The 19,010-nt window shown below is 39.6% G+C and overlaps 1 long non-coding RNA gene across 1 annotated transcript in view; it reads left to right on the top strand.

Annotated features, from left to right (window-relative positions):
- The window catches only part of LOC145537978 (uncharacterized), a 501,457-nt gene that overhangs the window by 324,088 nt on the left and 158,359 nt on the right, over nucleotides 1–19,010 (top strand). Inside the window, exon 5 of the long non-coding RNA XR_014076549.1 lies at nucleotides 11,389–11,477. This is a non-coding gene — a long non-coding RNA (uncharacterized LOC145537978). The remainder of the gene's footprint in view (nucleotides 1–11,388; nucleotides 11,478–19,010) is intronic.

The following is a 19,010-nucleotide window of genomic DNA, read 5'->3' as shown; positions in this document are numbered from 1 at the left end:
ATTTGTGTCTGACTCTTTGCAATCCCTGGACTGCAGCACGCCAGGCTTTGCTGTCTTTCACTATCTCCCTGAGTGTGCTCAGATTCATGTCCACTGAGTCAGTGATGCCATCCAACAATCTCATGCTCTGTTGCCCCCTGCTCCTCTTGTCCTCAGTAGTTTCCAGCATCTGGATCTTTTCCAATGAGTCGGCTCGTCACATCAGGTGGCTAAATTATTGGAGCTTCAGCTTCAACATCAGTCCTTCCAATGAATATTCAGGGTTGATTTCCTTTAGGATTGACTGGTTGGATCTCCTTGCAGTCCAAGGGACTCTCAAGAGTTTTCTCCAGCACCACAGTTCAAAAGCATCAATTCTTCTGCTCTCAGCCTTCTTTATGGTCCAATTCTCACTACCATATGTGACTACTGGGAAAACCAGGGCTTTGACTATTTGGACCTTTGTCGGCGAAGTGATGTCTCTGCTTTTTAATATGCTGTCTAGGTTGTTCATAGTTTTTCTTCCAAGGATTTGCTATAGGATAAGTTAAATTCTGAATATGGTGGTAGAAAAGGACCGAAGAGATTTTTCAAATTTACCATTTGCTGTGAGTTAACCTTTGGATTATATGAGATTTCAGGCTTTCTGCTCTCAGGCCCTGAAGACAGTGACTGAGTTTTATTAGCATTAGCAATTAACTGTTTAGAACAGTTTAGGCTGTTCTCAGCAGCACAAAGTCCATGCTTAATAAATGTTCAATGCCTGACATGCTCATCCAATAATTTGTGCATCAAAGAATAATTTGTTAATTATTATTACAGTGATCTCTATATTTGTTTTCTGATTCAAAATCCCCCGTGTTTCCCATAAATATAGATATGAGATGTTTTGCTGCTGATAGTATTTTGTTCAAAGATAAAAGATATGTTGACCTAAATTAACTACAGAAAGCCAAGAACGTCAATTGGGGCTTTAAAAAAATTATCTTGCTTCCCTTACAGACACTTTGATCTTAAAGTATCATGCTGTCTGTAATCTCCTTACTTCTTAATCCCACTGACTGAAAATATCAATATTCTAGCAGGCTCAAGTGGGATGTTTCTGTGGAGGTGAAAGGGGGTCAGGGGAGGAGGAGGAAAAAAGGCAGGAATAGAAACCAGATTTGTCATCTTGAGCTCTCTCCCAACTGCCAAACTTTCAGATACAAATTCTTACTTGACTTTTCTCTTTGGATGTCTAATTGCTGTTTGAAATTTACCATATATAAAAATGAACTTTTTCGTTTTCTCCACTTCAATGACTTCTGATCCTGCCATTTCCAACCATCTCATCAGCACGAGCTTCATCTTCCTCTCTGACTTCCAATCTTTACTCTTTCTTTACTGCTGTCTTCTCTCAAATCCATCTCTAAACCATCTGCAACCTCAATAGTTTCTGCCTTCAATTTAAATGAGAATCTGACCTTTCCTGTCTCTCTACAGCCACCATTCTAATCTAAGCAACCAAAATCCCTCACCTGGACCACACACCAGCTGACCAACAGATTTGCTTGTTTTACCTTTCCCCTGTGTCGCCTATTTTTAATGGCATTTCTATAATCCTTTTCAGGTTTAAGTCAAGTTATGTCTTGTCTCTGCTCAGAAGCCTCCAATAGCTTCCCGTCTCTTCCGGAGTAAAATTCAAAGTCTGTCCCGTAGGAGACCAGCCATTGGAGGATCTCATTTTCTGTGCTTTCTCTCTGGTCTTCTTCAAGCACATCACATCCCCTCCTTTCTCAGGGCGTTTGCCTTGACCTCTCTCTGCTAGAATGCTGTTCTCCAGGTGTCCTCCTGTCTCACTCCCTGATCTCCATCCTGTCCAGGTGTTATTGCATTATTGAGGCTTTTTTTTTTTAACCTGTCTACCTAAAATAATGACACCCTCACCTCCATCACTCCCTGACTCCTTCCGTTACACTGCTTTTTTATTCCCTTTATTATCTGTCATACAATATATTTACGTGCTTTATTTTTTTTACCTTCTGTTTCTTTTCATTAGAGCATAAATTCCATTTGATAATAATTTCTTTTCCTCTGTGCTTTGTCCTCACATTCCGAGCATTGGACATAGTGAACACCAAGTAAACATTCAGTGACAAAATAAATGAGCTTGAAAATGATTAACAAAGCATGTGCTTGTCCATCGACTCATCTGCCCCTCATGAGGAGCCTGTAATAATAACGGGTCAGGAATTCTTACTTCTGTGGTGGAAAAATTAAAAAAAAAAAAAAAAAGACTTCAGAAGTGTCTTTAGAATTCTTGACATAGACCCACAAAAATCTAAAAAAGCAATAGAGAGCACTCCCAAGTCTATGACATAGGGTGTCTCACAAAACCAGAATGCAGCAACATGTCAATAGGGTATCAATAGAGGCTGGGGGATGGGAACACTGTCAAGGTGACTCTGGCTTCTTCCCTAGGAAGGCATAAGAATACACGAGACTCAGTCTCCCTTTCCGATACTGCCTCTTCTCTTCTTTCTACATTATTTTCTCCCTGCAAATTAGCTTTTTCTGTTACTTTGTCCATGTGACAGAATGACACTTTCCATAGCTTACCTTTAATCAACTCTGTTGGGGGAGAAAATCTGATGAATAAGGTCTAATTTGCTGTGGGTAAGGAGTATGCAGACGAGATGGACCTTGCTTCTCAGAAAAATGGGAATCATTTCAAATTGGTCATATGCCCCTAAAAATATCTGTTTAGAAGTGGAAAAAGCATATCCCCAAAGTGACGCATTGAAGGAGGGTAGAGGCTGGCTCTGAAGTGGGGTCCTCTCTTCCTAATCTTATGCTTTTCAGACTTCTCCATATGTACTCTTTAGTGAGTTACCTGTGAAACTTCTATATGCCTTCGATGACCATTAGCAAGATTGGCTAGGTTAAAAAGACAAAATAAAAAGGGTCTAATTTAACATTTAAATTTAAATTTAAGGAGGAGAAAAAAATAGCATATAGGAAGGGGAACTTTGAGATTCTGAGAACCCAACCCCAATTACCGTGCTGCTGGAAAGAGGACTGCAGCAGTCAGGCCACTTGCTCAGGCTGCTCTTCACATCCAGGGTGTTGGAGAGTGTGGGCGTAGAGAAGTACTTGCTTCTTTTGTGTTTCCAGAGAGTCTGCCCAGTGGAGCATCAAGGGCATGGGTCTGGCATAATTCCAGCACTGGTGAGCATAATCCTGCTCTGTAAAATATTTATTTTATCAAATTTATTTCAACTTCATTCCTTTCTGAGAAAGGAATGGAGTCAGCTCAGTGCTACTATTGCTTTATAAAAAATGTGATTTACTTTCCTTTCTGCCCAGAGTTAATTTAGCCCCATTGTGTCCTTGCCCCAAGTTCATGGGAATGTGACTTCACTAGGGAAGAATCCACATAAAGACTGTACATTATACTTTAATGTCAGAAAGGTGGATGAGTTGACATCTTAGACTGGAGAGTGTATCACCCTTTTACTAAGAGATGTAATAGCAGAAACAGTCTTGACTGTGGAAACTGCCATAATAACTGCTCTGCTCATTTTTTATTGATGATGGATAAAAATTCTCATAATACTGAAGCACAGTAACTTGCTGGAATATAGCTTCAGGCTGCCCCTAGGGCAGACTTTATTTATGCATCCCTACTTTCACTATTTGTAATGATGATGATAATAATATTAACAATAATAATAATAAATATAAGTACTTTCTGAATTACAATAGGAACTAGAAGTTTCAGCTATTTTCACTTTGACCTACTCTGCTGTATCTTCTTTTTAAATATGTAATGCAAGAAACACCATTATAATCCTCACCATTGTTCTGGTTGCTAATAGACCTGTGCTAGCAATTTGGAACAGAAAGTGAAATCTGCCCACTGTGGGTTTTTCTGGTTTTGCAACTCTTATGGTAGCCTTTTTAAAAATTATTAATTTATAAATTGCCCTGAGCCTTACGGAGTATAAGCAACTGAGTAGGCTGAGGGAATAAAGTTGCATAAATCACTATTAAGTTAGTAGCATAAACCATAGTGACCTTACGATGGCTCAGTACAGTAGTTGTGGAGAACAGGCACAACCACAAAGTTTCAAAAATCTAAAAAAGAAGTATATTTTAAAATACATAGATTTGTATCATAATTTATAAAAACAGTTAAAAATGTGGATTAATGGAGAACCCAAAGAATCAACAAAAACCAATAAGATCAGGATAATGTATAAAATTCTTATATAATTGGATATTTTGAGGACTTCACAAGTGTTCATGAGTTATCAAATTGTAATCAGGATAAAAAGGACAAATCACAAGTGATAATCATGCATTCCTTGAATTGGGCTTGCAGCCCACCCAGACTTATGAAACTCATCACTGCATTTACTTGGTTGTTTTTATTGGAGTATAATTGCTTAACAATATTGTGTTAGTTTCTGCTGTACAACAGCATGAATCAGCTATACGTATACATCCATCCCCTACACCTTGGCCCTCCCTGCCACATTCCCCGACCCCACCACTCTAGGTCATGACAGAGCACCAAGCTGAGCTTTCTGTGCTTTACAGCAGCTTCCCGCTAGCTATCTGTTTTCCACGTGGTAGTGTATATATGTCAGTCCTGATCTCCCAGTTCATCCCACCCTCTACTTCCTCCACTGTGTGTAACATGTTCATTCTCTATGTCTGTGTGTCTATTCCGGCCTTGGAAATAGGTTCATTTGTACCATTTTTCTAGATTCTACATGTATGCATTAATAGACAATATTTGTTGTTCTCTTTCTGACTTACTTCACTCTGTATGATAGACTCTAGGTCCATCTGCATGTCTACAAATGACCCAATTTTTTCCTTTTTATGACTGAGTAATATTCCATTATATATATGTACCACATCTTCTTTATCCATTCATCTGTTGATAGACATTTAGATTGTTTCCATGTCCTGGATGTTGTAAATAGTGCTGCAATGAACATTGGGGTACATGTCTCCTTTTGAATTACAGTTTCCTAGGAGTGGGGTTGCTGGGTCATATGGTAGTTCTATGTGTAGTTTTTAAGGAATTTCCGTACTGTTCTCTGTAGGCTATATCAGTTTACATTCCTACCAACAGTGCAGGAGGGTTTGCTTTTTTCCACACCCTCTCCACCATTTATTATTTGTAGATTTTTTTTTTTTTTGATGATGGCCATTCTGACTGGTGTGAGGTGATACCTCATTGTAGTTTTGCTGTCCAGAACACCATATATAGTATAACTTTGTCAGGTGCAATGGGAGGAATTTCTGTCTAATTTTAGTACTAGCAACACTAGTACTTCTGAGTAATGGGTTCATTTCGTACTTAATGGTCTCTGGGAACTATCTAATTGACCACATTTCCCTTTTCATACTGGCAATAGGAGAGAAAAATTCTCATTTATAGCCTTCCCAAAGCAATGTAGAGATCCATATAGTAAGTGTCTTCTTATCATTTCTGAATTCATTTTAGGTTCCTCTAACATGTTTTTATTATGTTTAGTTAGCTTTAAACATCTGGTTAACTGCCTTACTTAAATCCTTTCTGGAATGAATGTGGGAGTTAGGGAGGAAGAGAAAAGGGGAGAAATTTAAAAATTTTAGACTTCGACATAAATATAGTTTTCTACTACAATTGTAAAATCTATTTTTTCCTGTATTTACAAAAGAGATAACTAAATTCCCTTTAAGGGATTCGTATCCTTAACGCTAAATACCTTTGATAGTAAATATCAGTTTTAGCTTGTATCATGTTCATGGATATAACTATTAATCCACATTGAATATTACTGTGGGGTTTAATACTGTGGGATAGTTTATTAATAGGTTCCTTGCCTCTGTTCCAATTTATTCCTCTATAAAATGGCAGTAATTGCATGTACCTTGAAGGCTCGTAAAAATTAAAGATAATCTCTATGAAGAACAAATCTTAACCTTTTTGTCCCTAAATGTTCTAATCTGTAAAATGGGTATAAAATAGTACCTATGTCACAAGTAGGTTTGCGAATATTAAATAAGAAGGCATAGTAACAAATTTACAAAAATTCCCAGTACAGTATAACTTTTATTCTTATTATTATTTCTCATATTTTTATTTTACAAAAATTTTATAAATACCCAAAATTAATTTCTCCAACTTAAAGGTTGGACATAGAGGTTTACTGAAATAATCCATAGTACGCTTCTTAAATGGTCTTAAAATAGCCAGGTTTTAAAAGTCACTTAGTCTACCAGTGCCTCCTTGGACTTCTGTTTACGTTGATCCTAAATAACACAAGCTCAGCTACTGTGGAACTGTAGTTGTCAGCTGGGTGATTTTGACCCCTCTGCACCCACTCCCTAATGCTAAACAACTTTGATAGTAAATATCAACTTTAATTTGTACCATGTTCATGGTACATTTGACAATGCCTGGAGTCATTTTTGATTGTCATAGCTGGAGAGGGTATGCTCATGGCATCTAGTGAGTAGAGACTAGAGAGGCAGCTGAACATCCCAGAATACACAGGATTGGCCTGACACCAAAAAGTGATCTAGCCCTGTCGACAGTGCCATGGTTAAAATTCCTGGTTAGTTTTTTTTTTTTTTTTTCTTGGCCAAAAGGTGAGTAACAGAAGGAACTGTCAGAAAACTGGTGGAAATCAAAATCTTTCTCATTCAGTTACTGCTGTTTCTGCATTTCCGCCAAGATTTTAGTTTTCAGTTTAGTTTTTAGTCACAAGCTTAACAAATACAGTAAGAAAATTAGGAAATGTAGCATGGTATAGTTTAAAAAATTCTGGCAACCATCATTACCCACTTGCCTCTAAATGTACAAACAGTTCTATCTTCAAAAAGTCACTTAGACCCACATGAAGGATCTCAGAAAGAGCTGTGAGAGTCCACCTCTAGCACACATCCTAGAGGAACTCTCATGCAAGTGAGTCCATGGGGCTATGGAGAACAATATTTTGGAAATGGTGAAAAGTGTCTAAAGGCCCACAAAAAGGAAATGAATAGAGAAAATAAATTTTAAAAAAGTGAACTAGATATGTTTCAAAGTGGATAGAGGTCAAAGATAATCTGAGTGAAAAAAAGTAATTTATAAAACAGCTTGTTAGGGTACCACCATTTCTATAAGAATTTTTTCTGGTGGGGACTACTGCACAATTGCACTCATCTCACATGCTAGTAAAGTAATGCTCAAAATTCTCCAAGCCAGGCTTCAGCAATACGTGAACCGTGAACTTCCAGATGTTCAAGCTGGTTTTAGAAAAGGCAGAGGAACCAGAGATCAAATTGCCAACATCCCCTGGATCATCAAAAAAGCAAGAGAGTTCCAGAAAAACATCTATTTCTGCTTTATTGACTATGCCAAAGCCTTTGATTGTGTGGATCACAATAAACTGTGGAAAATGCTGAAAGATGGGAATACCAGACCATCTGACCTGTCTCTTGAGAAACCTGTATGCAGGTCAGGAAGCAACAGTTAGAACTGGACATGGAACAACAGACTTGTTCCAAATAGGAAAAGGAGTACGTCAAGGATGTATATTGTCACCCTGCTTATTTAACTTATATGCAGAGTACATCATGAGAAACGTTGGGCTGGAAGAAACACAAGCTGGAATCAAGATTGCCAGGAGAAATATCAATAACCTCAGATATGCAGATGACACCACCCTTATGGCAGAAAGCAAAGAGGAACTAAAGAACCTCTTGATGAAAGTGAAAGAGGAGAGTGAAAAAGTTGGCTTAAAGCTCAACGTTCAGAAAACTAAGATCATGGCATCTGGTCCCATCACTTCATGGGAAATAGATGGGGAAACAGTGGAAACAGTGTCCGACTTTATTTTTTGGGGCTCCAAAATCACTGCTGGTGGTGATTGCAGCCATGAAATTAAAAGATGCGTACTCCTTGGAAGGAAGGTTATGACCAGCCTAGATAGCATGTTTAAAGGCAGAGACATTACTTTGCCAGCAAAAGTCTGTCTAGTCAAGGCTATGGTTTTTCCAGTGGTCATGTATGGATGTGAGAGTTGGACGGTGAAGAAAGCTGAGTGCCAAAGAATTGATGCTTTTGAATTGTGGTGTTGGAGAAGACTCTTGAGAGTCCCTTGGACTGCAAGAAGATCCAACCAGTCCATCCTAAAGGAGATCAGTCCTGGGTGTTCATTGGAAGGACTGATGTTGAAGCTGAAACTCCAATACTTTGGCCACCTCATGTGAAGAGTTGACTCATTGGAAAAGACCCTAATGCTGGGAAGGATTGGGGCAGGAGGGGAAGGGGATGACAGAGGATGAGATGGCTGGATGGCATCACCGACTCGAGGGACATGGGTTTGGGTAGACTCCGGGAGTTGGTGATGGACAGGGAGGCCTGGTGTGCTACGATTCATGGGGTTGCAAAGAGTCAGACATGACTGAGCGACTGAACTGAACTGAACTGAGGGAGGTCATGGAACTTTCCTCACCAGGGATAGAATCCGTGCCTCCTGCATCCGAAGTGCAGACTCTTAGCCACTAGATCACCAGGCAAGTCCAAGAGTCTTAAAAGAAAAAACAAAACAAAAAAACAAATATCAGCAGTCAGGATCCTTTGGCTGTATTTGCAGAAATTTAGTGACAGTGGCTTAACCAAATCCAGGTTTACAATTTTGTCTTGTAACAGTTCAGTTGAAGGAGATCCAGATGAAGGTAGCTCCAAGAAGCCATCAGTCAGGTCCCACAAAGTGAAGGGATGGGACGCTTATATGATTTATCAGGTCTGGTGGTCCAGAAAGGGGACAGGGTATATGATGATCACTTGTAAATATGTTTAATTAGTCCATTTCTGATGGAGAGCTTGACAATAGTTTTCTGGGGTCCTCAAACCTGCAACCAGAGTTCCTTGCCTAAAGCTCATTGTATCTTTCTTTTATCTTCAAGATGATGAGAGTTTCCATGCTACACAGTGCATTCATGCATCAGGTCCATAGAGAGGGAGGGTAGAAGGTGACTCTGTACCTGAATCTGAATATATACACTCTTACCAAGAAAATGATGGTTTTTTTCCAAAAGCTTCATCTTCTGAAATTCTGCTTCCACCTTCTTGACCAAAACTAGGTCACATCCTCTTCTCTGCTCTCTTCCCCTCTCCTCTTTAGCTGCACAAGAGCCAGGAGGGGATGATGAATGGCCTTCTTGGACACTGCTTCCTGGGCAAGACCAGGGTCCTGATGGAAGGGAAGAGGGGAATGACGATGATTAGGTGGACAAACAGAATCATCTGCCTCAAGTATTACAAAATGTTTAAAGATGGGAGGTGAAGATATAAAAACATGGGCTTGGAGAATATATCCCAAATTTATTAGAGTGTGTGCCTCTAGGGAGGGAGAGAGAATCCCATTGAGTAGGCATACAAAGCGGATTTTCCCCTTCATTCCTATTTTATTTATGTGTTTAATATGAAAGATTTCTGAAGCAGATATGTTATAATATTAAATTTTAAAAATCTGCATCTTCAATATATGAAACGTATACTCTGTTCTATTATGTAAGTTTTCGAAGTTAAGGAAAAATCTCATAACTTTTGTTAACCTGCAAATTACTTGGGGTGGTGGTATGTATTCTTTTGTCTCGAGAGAAAGACAGACATGAGTAAATCTGCCCAGATAATGAGACAAGTGAGGATTGGGATGAAAATTGGAGGGAGCAGCATCCTCACTGGCCACAGAGCTGGACAGTCCTTGGAAGCACCAACCCCCAAACCCATATTGCATACAGCTTCCCTCAGATAGATACTCTGAAACAATTAACTAGGATTTAAGCAGAACCATGGGGAAAAATTGTTAAGTATTCATGATTCGTCTCATTCTCAGTGAAAGTCAGCATAAAAGCTTGCACGTACAATGTTTCCAAATAGGTGACAGTCCTAACATTTTCTTTCATAAGAGGTAGGTCACACGGGATACTCATACAAGAGGTGCTTTTATGAAAGACACTTCATCCACCTCACCACCACCAAAAAAAATCTTAAAAAGTGTAATGAATTATTTTCCAAAGCTGATGATTTCAGAGCACTCATTTTCATGAAAGTCAAAGTCACCCCCACTCAGTAATGAATTCCTTTTGGATGCAATTCAGACTTTCCAAGGTTACCAATTCATATTTTACAGAAAAAAAAATTATTACCAGTCTTCAAGAGTTATGCATGAGAAGTTGAGGAACAAAAAGTTGAGGAAACCAAAGTCCCAGGATGAGGTGACTGGGCATTTCCTGAGCACTTGAAGAGCTTATTTTCATGCCAAGGAAGAAGCCTGTTTAGAACAGGTTTTAATTTATGTAAATGAAGAAGTCAGAGAAAGAATAAAAAGGAAGACTTGGTGATTTTCTTTCACTTTCACCTGCTGCAGACTCATGGCCCTGTGACCTAAAGTGCTTCTACAAAAGAGGAAGAGCTTGGAAGGGTGAAGGAGGGAAAAATTCTGTGTCAGGGAAACTCACAAGGCCCTCTGTAAAACAATCCCACATCTTCCCTGTCACAGTATCTTTTATTAATTCGTCTAAGGAAATATGGTAGGGGCTTCAGTATGAGAAGGGGGAAAAATGAGTTTTATTTTTTCTAACTCCATTAAATACAGAAAAGGAGACAATAGAAAGAAAACACTATGGCGTAATTAATCCCAGGACCAGAGAAACAACAGCAGCAATTTTCTTTGAACAAATGTGGACAACACAAATCTCTCTTTGTGAAGAAGCAGGCAAATTGTTGGGTTGTCTAAAAAGCTAATCTGGGTTTTTCCACAGCATCTTGGCTAACCAAACTTTTTGGCCAACCCAATACTTTAATATTCCTGAGGATCGGAGTTCTTGGCAGCAAATCAGTTTAGGGCCCAAAGAACCAAAGTGCTAATTTTGTCCCATTCTGATGACACTGACAGATGTTCATTATCTTATGGAAGAGGCTTGGACCCACTTCCAGGGACAGCAGGACAATTTTCTGGTCAAAGCTAAGTTTGGAAAATTTCAGACCATTGGGAAAAGTGAATCTATTTAGATTGTGAAGTAGGTTTGTGCTCACTGCTGCTCACTGATGGATAGAATCATTTGTAATGTGTTCCTGCCTGTGGAGCTGAACCTTTGGACTTGAGCTGTCATTCAAACCCAAAAATATGACCTTTGCTAGCCTTTTGGTACCCTGAGTGCTTATTTCCTCAGTTGTTTAAGAAAACAAAAAAAACAAACCTTGCATCCAGAATGGTTATGAGGATTAAAATAATTTGTATGAAAGCATTGGGTAAACTCTGAAATGTTGAGCAAAGAAAATCGTCTTAAGGGTGTTATAAGATGCTATGTTATTAGCAGAAAACTAAACATGTTCAATTTTTTGTTCTGTTGTATGTATTTTGCTTTTGTGCACAGGTCATTTGATCTTGAATGCACCATTCATGAGAGTAAACCTAGGATGCCCCTTCCCTTCTTCCAGCTTTCATTTCTTCGCCTTCAAAGAGGTAAGGAGATCTAACATCCCTTCAAGCTCAAAGGCTCCAAAGGTATGTGACTCAAAGTACAAACAAAGAGCAGAATCTGTCTTGAGTAAAATCCTTGTGGGAGCAAATCGGAAAGGAAATCAACCGCATGACATGAGTAAAAGAGCATCGTTAAGGTAATTGAAGCTAAAACATAGAAATTGGTTGATATTTGCTTTGGCTTCTCCATGAAATTAGAGAAATGAGGTCTGTATCCTTTGGAAGATTTTGATTGAAAAGAAGATTTTTATTAAATTTTAGAGAAGTCATGAGGCAAGGATGAATTCTCTGGTAGCTGCTCAGGTAGTTCCTGAACATTCTCCCTTTAAGGGACTGGAGCTTTGATGAATGCAGCTGTCACCCCCAGAGGTGTCATGCACAGGATAACAAATGGCTCAGCACTGGGATGTTCAGTCTTCTATGGAAGAACACAGAACACATAGATTCGAGGGGAAGCTGATTTTGCTTGGTGCTGGGTTTACATCTGGGCAGGTAGGTGTGCAGTTTTCAGACATGAATTACCAGGATGCTGTAGATCACTGGCACTTAGGCTATGAAGAGGCGTGTGTGAGCTGCAGATCCAGGGATGTCTGAGAGCTCAGTCAGGTCTGACTCAACAGCCTTGAGAGTAGAAGCAACAGCAGATCCAAAAATACCAGCCACAGAGGCTCAGGCTGCTAACTCTGAAGCCAAAATAAACCAGGCTGAATGAACTTTTTTGTCACATCTGATTCAGCAGCATGCAGCTGAATGGACTGCTTCCCCCGAGAGAAGTGGTAGACATCTGCTCTTAAATATGACTGACATTTTCCCCAGCTAGCGTTTTCTCTCAAGCTTTTGTGTCCTAGATTGCTGAAGTTTAATCTTAAACTTTTTTCAGAGTTAATGAAAGAGGTTGTAATCTGCAAGTATAGACCTTGTATGTCTTCCTTTTCTGAGATTGTTTTTGCTGTGATAGAGATTGCTAGAATGTGATGTGCCCAATAAGTCTTCCTTTCAGCCCACTGAATCTATAAAAATAAATGTCACTGCACCCTCACATGTGACAAATGAGCATCTTTTGTCCTGGAGATGTACTGGGAACACACTTTAGATGATTCTGAAGGTCCGAATAGTGCTTTTAAGTCTTCTGTGGTGCTTTCGCATGAGCAGTGTCCCACCACTTTGAGCCTGGAAATATGGCTAAGTTCAGACAAAACCTCTCCAGAACAGCTGCATCCTTTGAAAAGAAGAGAAAAGATTATCTCCAAAATCACTCCAGGTCCACAATGAGCTCTTGCAATGATTGAGGGGTCCTACAGTGACCGTCCCACAGTGATTAAGAGCCATCACCTACAAAACATGTTTTCCGAAAATAAACAACTTTCATTTCTTTTAAATCGGCCCTCTCAGATCTCCTTTCTTTTTTGCATCCCCTCTTATATTTCCAAGTATATGTTGGGAGCTTGGCTGGAAACTTCAGTCCTACACAAAACCCAGAGAGAACTAAAATGAACCCTTCACAGGCGTGAAGACAGGTGGTAGGGCATGAAGTTTTGACAAAGTATAGTACCGTGTGTGTGTGTGTAAAAGCCATAGATATAAATTTCCTCAAAAGCAAGAGTGATGACTTATTCATCTGTGTGTCCCTCACATAGCTGGCAGTGGCTTATATGTGATAGACTTTTAAAGATATTTGTTGAGGCCATTGATCAGTCATAGGGCAAAATATTATTCTACAGATACTGTAAAAATCAACATGGAACATAGACGGATGAAGAAAGCAAGGTCCCAATTCCAGAGTTTCCGCAAGGTTAGGTTCCAGGCTTCAAATTCACAAAAACCCTAAAACAGGTACTCTTTGTTTCTCCGCGTGGGGTTATGTATCCCTTCATAGAGGTAATACTGACAAGACTGAGAGCTGAATTTGTTTATCATAAAGATGTAAATTAACCCACAGTTTTTGCAACTCGTTGGTATTTTTTTATCTTTAAAGATTTAATTAGTATATTATCCCATTTATATGAACTCATCTATCTATCTAGCTAGCTAGTTGTCATCTATCTATGTCTATCTATCTATCATCTATCATTTTTCTATCTGAAATAAAATATTCATGAAAGAATGATTATTATTTTTAATGATTAATGATGAACATTGCAGTATAGTGGGATCCCATGTGATTTTTGTCCTCTTACTTTTCTATATGTTTGAAATCATTGCATTGAACACGTATGACTTGTATAATCCGAGAAAAGCAGCAAAATTATATTCATTATGAAAAAAAAGAAATAGGATTCAGCTGATTTGTGAATGAGGCAAGTCAAAGATGACAACTTAGACTGAGCCAAAATAGCTGGAAGGTTGGTGGTTTTGTTAACAAGCATTGTGGGTTCAAGAAAAGGAGCTGATTTCCCAGATGGCTCAGTGGGTTAAGAATCTGCCTGCAATCCAGGAGACACGGGTTCTACCCCTGGATTGGGAAGATACCTTGGAGGAGGAAATGGCAACCCACTCTAGTATTCTTAGCTGCAAATGGCGAGAGGAGACTGGGTAATGAAAAAAGATGAGAAATGGAAGGTGAGGATTCTCACATCACCAGGGGAGTGGCCACAAAGAAAAGGCATTCCAGGAACCCAAGGCCCAGTGCTGAGGAGGAGGATGGCTGGAAAACCCTGTGGTGTTTGGTGAGGAGGCCTCCTTTTTAATTAATTTTATTGGAGTATAGTTGATTCACAATGTTGTGTTAGTTTCAGGTGTACAGTTGAGTGAATCAGTTATAATATATCCACTTTTTTAGATTCTATTCCTGTATGTCATTAGAGAATATTGAGTCGAGTTCCCTGTATGAAACACAAATATCATGATATTGCTTATATGTGGAATCTTAAAAAAATGGTGATTATGTCTTTTTCTACATTCATGCAGAAGAGTTTCTTGGCATTATATTATCAAAGAATAATAAACGTTAGGAAAAGCTCAAAAAATGATAAATGAACAAAGCAGAGTATATACATAAATATGTTTTATGTAAAAACATATCTTAACTTTATAAAAAACTATAGATGTAAATAAGCACAGAGAAGTAATATACTCACAAGTAGTTTTTTAGCAGCTATTATGTGCCATCCACTGGGGACCCAGAGGTGAACAAGACAGGTACTCTTGACCTTTAGGTTTTCATTATAAGTAGGATAGATGGTAAACAAATAAACTTATAAAGTAGAGATAATTTCCCCTAGTGATAAAATCTAGGAATAAAATAAAGATAGAGATGATGGAGATTATTCAGAAAAGGAAAACATGATGGTCTCTCTGAGGACCCTGCACTTAAGCTGGAATCCAAATGAAGAGAAGGAGCCAGCTCTGCGGGAATGGGAGAATGGATGGGAGTCGTCCCAGGTAAAAGCACCAATAGAACAAAGACTCCCAAATAGAAAGAAGCTTGGTGAATTCTGTAAACAGACAAACTTTCCGTGTGTCTGGAGCAGCGAAGTGGTTATAATAGAGTCTAAGACATGGCCCATGGCCTCAGACAGCTCACAGAGACATAAACAAGTCATTGCATATATCATGATAACCACTGGGAAAGAGATTAGTGCAAAGTGCTGTCAGTACATAGTAAAGGTGAGTGGCTTGGTCCAGGAAGCAGGCAGATGTGGTCTTTGCACTAAGCCTTCTGAAGCTTTTGTGGGGTTTCTACCAGAGCTGGAGATCATTGCTGGGTGAGATGTATTGCTAGAAGGGGATAATCAGCAGGGGAAAACATCACTAAGACAGTTTAAAGAGAAGCTGTAGGATTACAGCTACCTAATACAGGAGAAACAGCCTTGTTCAGCCAGATCTGAGAAGAGGGGAAGACTTCTGGGGACCACTGACCTGTCTATTCTCCTGTAGATTCTTTTTCATGACCATGATAAGTGACAAAACCCACAGCTCTACATCCACATTGTCTTACCCAAAGTCCTCATCAGCACTGCTGCTTCAAAGGAAACCCTAGAAACCAGGGACCCCGGGCTGGAGGATGTCTCTGCTCCTAGAAGATGCCTGTGCTCACGTTCTTGGGTGCCCTTAGGATACAGAATAATCTTTGCTGATGGAGTTGTTCTTCCTCCCCTAAAAGTCAACTCTGGGTGGGGAAATGGGCCACCCGCAAGATCTGAGGGGTGATTAGACAAGGAATTAATAATGGAGTGGTGGCAATAGACAGCATTGTTGCATTGAAGAAAAGAAATAGCAAAGTACGCAAACACATAGCAATATAAAAAAGCTCGCTCAGTTGTGTCAGACTCTTTGTGACCCCATGGACTGTAGCCCTCCAGGCTCCTCTGTCCATGGAATTCTCCAGGCAAGAATTCTGGAGTGGGTTGCCATTTCTTCCTCCAGGGGATCTTCCTGACCCAGGGCTCGAACCTACAGCTCCTGCTTTGGCAGATGAATTCTTTACCTCTGCACCACCTGAGAAGCCCAGCAAAGTAAAGGATAATAGCAAATTTAGGAGATCATGAGTAGCATGTTATGGTGGCAGCTACATGTGTGAGTGTGTGTGTGTGTGTTTGTGTGTGTGTGAGAGAGAGCGAGAGAAAACAGTGATGGAAAACAAGATTGAAAAGTCAGTTTGGGGCCAACTTAAATGATTTCCTTCAGACTTTATGCTCGATCTTGTTGAAAGGGAGACATCATCAAAGTGTTAAATAGAAGAGACATATGATAAATTGTGCCATTTCGGATGGTTCTGAATGCAGTTTGGAATATTTTTTATGGGGGATGAAAGCAGGAGGTTGAATGACCATTTGAGAAATAACTGGTCAGAGAGGTAAAAAGTGATTAGACACTAAATTAGGATGGTAGCAATTGAACTAGAGAGGCAGGTTATACATTGAAAGGAATGATAAGCAATAAAACTGGAAGAATTTGGAGATCACTTATGGAGGAAGGATAAGAAAGAAGAGCCAAGGGTCAAGGGGATCTCCAGCTTTAGCATGGGTACCTGAGGGGCTAGTGGCTACTAGCCATTATGTGGAACACAGGGAGGGGATATAATGCAATTTGAGTGTGGTACAATATGTATTCTATGTATACTGAGAGTGTGATGCTTGCAGAATATCTGGGGTAGGGGGAGGAGATGCAAATCTAGGCATAGAGTCCAGGAAAAAGGTTGAAGTTAGAGACTGATAACTAGGTATTGATAGAAGTTAGTTGAAACCAAGAGAACTGATGAAATAATTACAGCTTTTGACCCAGCTGTTAGCTGTCACTTGGGTCATATGGGAACCCTTGAATACTAGAAAGAACACTCTTTGCCAGAAGGTAGAAACAACCCCCAAGATCCCAGAACCACAACCATCCAAATTCTCCAGCCATACACTTGGCAGAAACTGAACAACTGCTCCACAGAGAAAACATATTTTGTCTTATAAATCCAATTTTCCTTGCCTGAAATATCTTAGTTTAGATACAAAGCCTATATGATACCTGACATATGGTTGGTTTAGGAATTTTTGTTTTCCACAGTGATTTGATCAGATTTGCATACAATCCATTTGATCACTTAACCACCATCCATTGTAAATTTAGTTAATATTTAACCAAAATCTAAAGAAGTTTATATGAACAAATTAGATGGGCAATGAATATGAACTTGGAAACAGGTGCATAGATTCCTTCTGAAGTTTTCTCTTTCAGGGTACCTTTAGTTCATTCTTTCTCTCCTGAGGAAATCAGCTTGACTTTCTAATTCAATGTGAAATTCCTCTATGGTTTGTCTTGCCTGTATAAATGTCAGGGAGTGCAAAAGAGTCAGACTGGCCCTTGCAAAGTGGTCTCTGTGGTGTTCATCAAGACCCAATGAGTCATCTTGGTCAGTTTGATTTTTCTGGGTTCTTTTAGATGTATCCATTCTTTCATTTCCCAAGGTTTAGCACTTCATAAAGCAAGCAGAATTTGACGTGTCTTAAAACTTTGATTTATCTAACGTGTGTAAAATCATCCTTAGTTTTGACAGCAAAGTCTTTATTTCATTGGGTGAAAAAGATCAGTGTGCTTTCCTTTTAATTGCAAAATAATATCGGCAGCAGGCGCAGTTAGTGAGATTTCTTTTTTGTAAATAATAGCCTTTAAAATTGCAAAAGTAATGCATACGCCTTACTTTAGCAAGGCATTCAAACTATAGAAAGCATTAAGATTAAAAAAAATGAGGGGCTGCCCATGAGCATTGGAAGCTTGAGCATCATTTCATCCGTGTACTAGCTACCAGTAAAGGCATGGATAACGTTTATACATGTTTGCTCATGGTTTTCTCCCTTACTTTTATGTAATAAAATATCTAAGTGATTGTTCCTTATTAGCATTTATGGATCTACTCCATTCTCTTTAAAACCTACATAGTAGGATGTAGTGTGAAAGTAAAAGTGTCACTTCCTCAGTCGTGTCCAGCTCTTTGAACTCTACAGTCGCTATATATTTGGCATTTATGTGTTTATTTCTGTATAGGTATAGTTGTGTGTATATGTGTGTGCTCAGTTGTGTTCAACTCTTTGCGACCCATGGATTGTAGTCCAGCAGATTCCTCTGCCCATAGAATTTTCCAGGCATGGATACTGGAGTGGGTTGCCATTCCCTTCTCCAGGTGATCTTCCCTACCCAGAGACAGAACTCATGTCTCCTGCATTGGCAGACAGATCTTTTACCACTAGTGCCACTTGGGAAGCCCATTATGTAGTATCAGTTCAGTTCAATTCAGTCTCTCAGTCGTGTCCGATTCTTTGAGATCCCATGAAATGCAGCACGCCAGGCCTCCCTGACCATCACCAACTCCCGGAGTCCACCCAAACCCATGTCCATCGAGTTGGTGATGCCATCTAACCATCTCATCCTCTGTTGTCCCTTTCTCCTCCTGCCCTCTATCTTTCCCAGCATCAGGGTCTTTTCAAATGAGTCAGGTCTTTGCATGAGGTGGCCAAAGTATTGGAGTTTCAGCTTCAACATCAGTCCTTCCAATGAACACCCAGGACTGATCTCCTTTAGGATAGACTGGTTGGATCTCCTTGCAGTCCAAGGGATTCTCAAAAGTCTTCTCCAACACCACAGTTCAAAAGCACCAATTCTTTGGCGCTCAGCTTTCTTTGTAGTCCAGTTCTCACATCCATACATGACCACTGGAAAACCATAGCCTTGACTAGACACACCTTTGTTGGCAAAGTAATGTTGCTGCTTTTTAATATGCTGTCTAGGTTGGTCATAACTTTCCTTCCAAAGAGTAAGCGTCTTTTAATTTCATGGTTGCAGTCACCATCTTCAGTGATTTTGGAGCCCAGAAAAACAAAGTCAGCCACTGTTTCCACTGTTTCCCCATCTATTTCCCATGAAGTGATAGGACCGTATGCCATGACCTTAGTTTTCTGAATGTTGAGCTTTAAGGCAACTTTTTCACTCTCCTCTTTCACTTTCATCAAGAGGCACTTTAGTTCTTCTTCACTTTCTGCCATAAGGGTGGTGTTATCTGCATATCTGAGGTTATTGATATTTCTCCTGGCA

Source organism: Giraffa tippelskirchi, chromosome 2 (genome assembly GCF_054371585.1).
Source record: "Giraffa tippelskirchi isolate mGirTip1 chromosome 2, T2T-mGirTip1v1.2.pri, whole genome shotgun sequence".
Taxonomy (NCBI): domain Eukaryota; kingdom Metazoa; phylum Chordata; class Mammalia; order Artiodactyla; family Giraffidae; genus Giraffa; species Giraffa tippelskirchi.
Note: the sequence above shows the minus strand (reverse complement) of the source record. Positions and strands in the feature narration are given on the sequence as shown.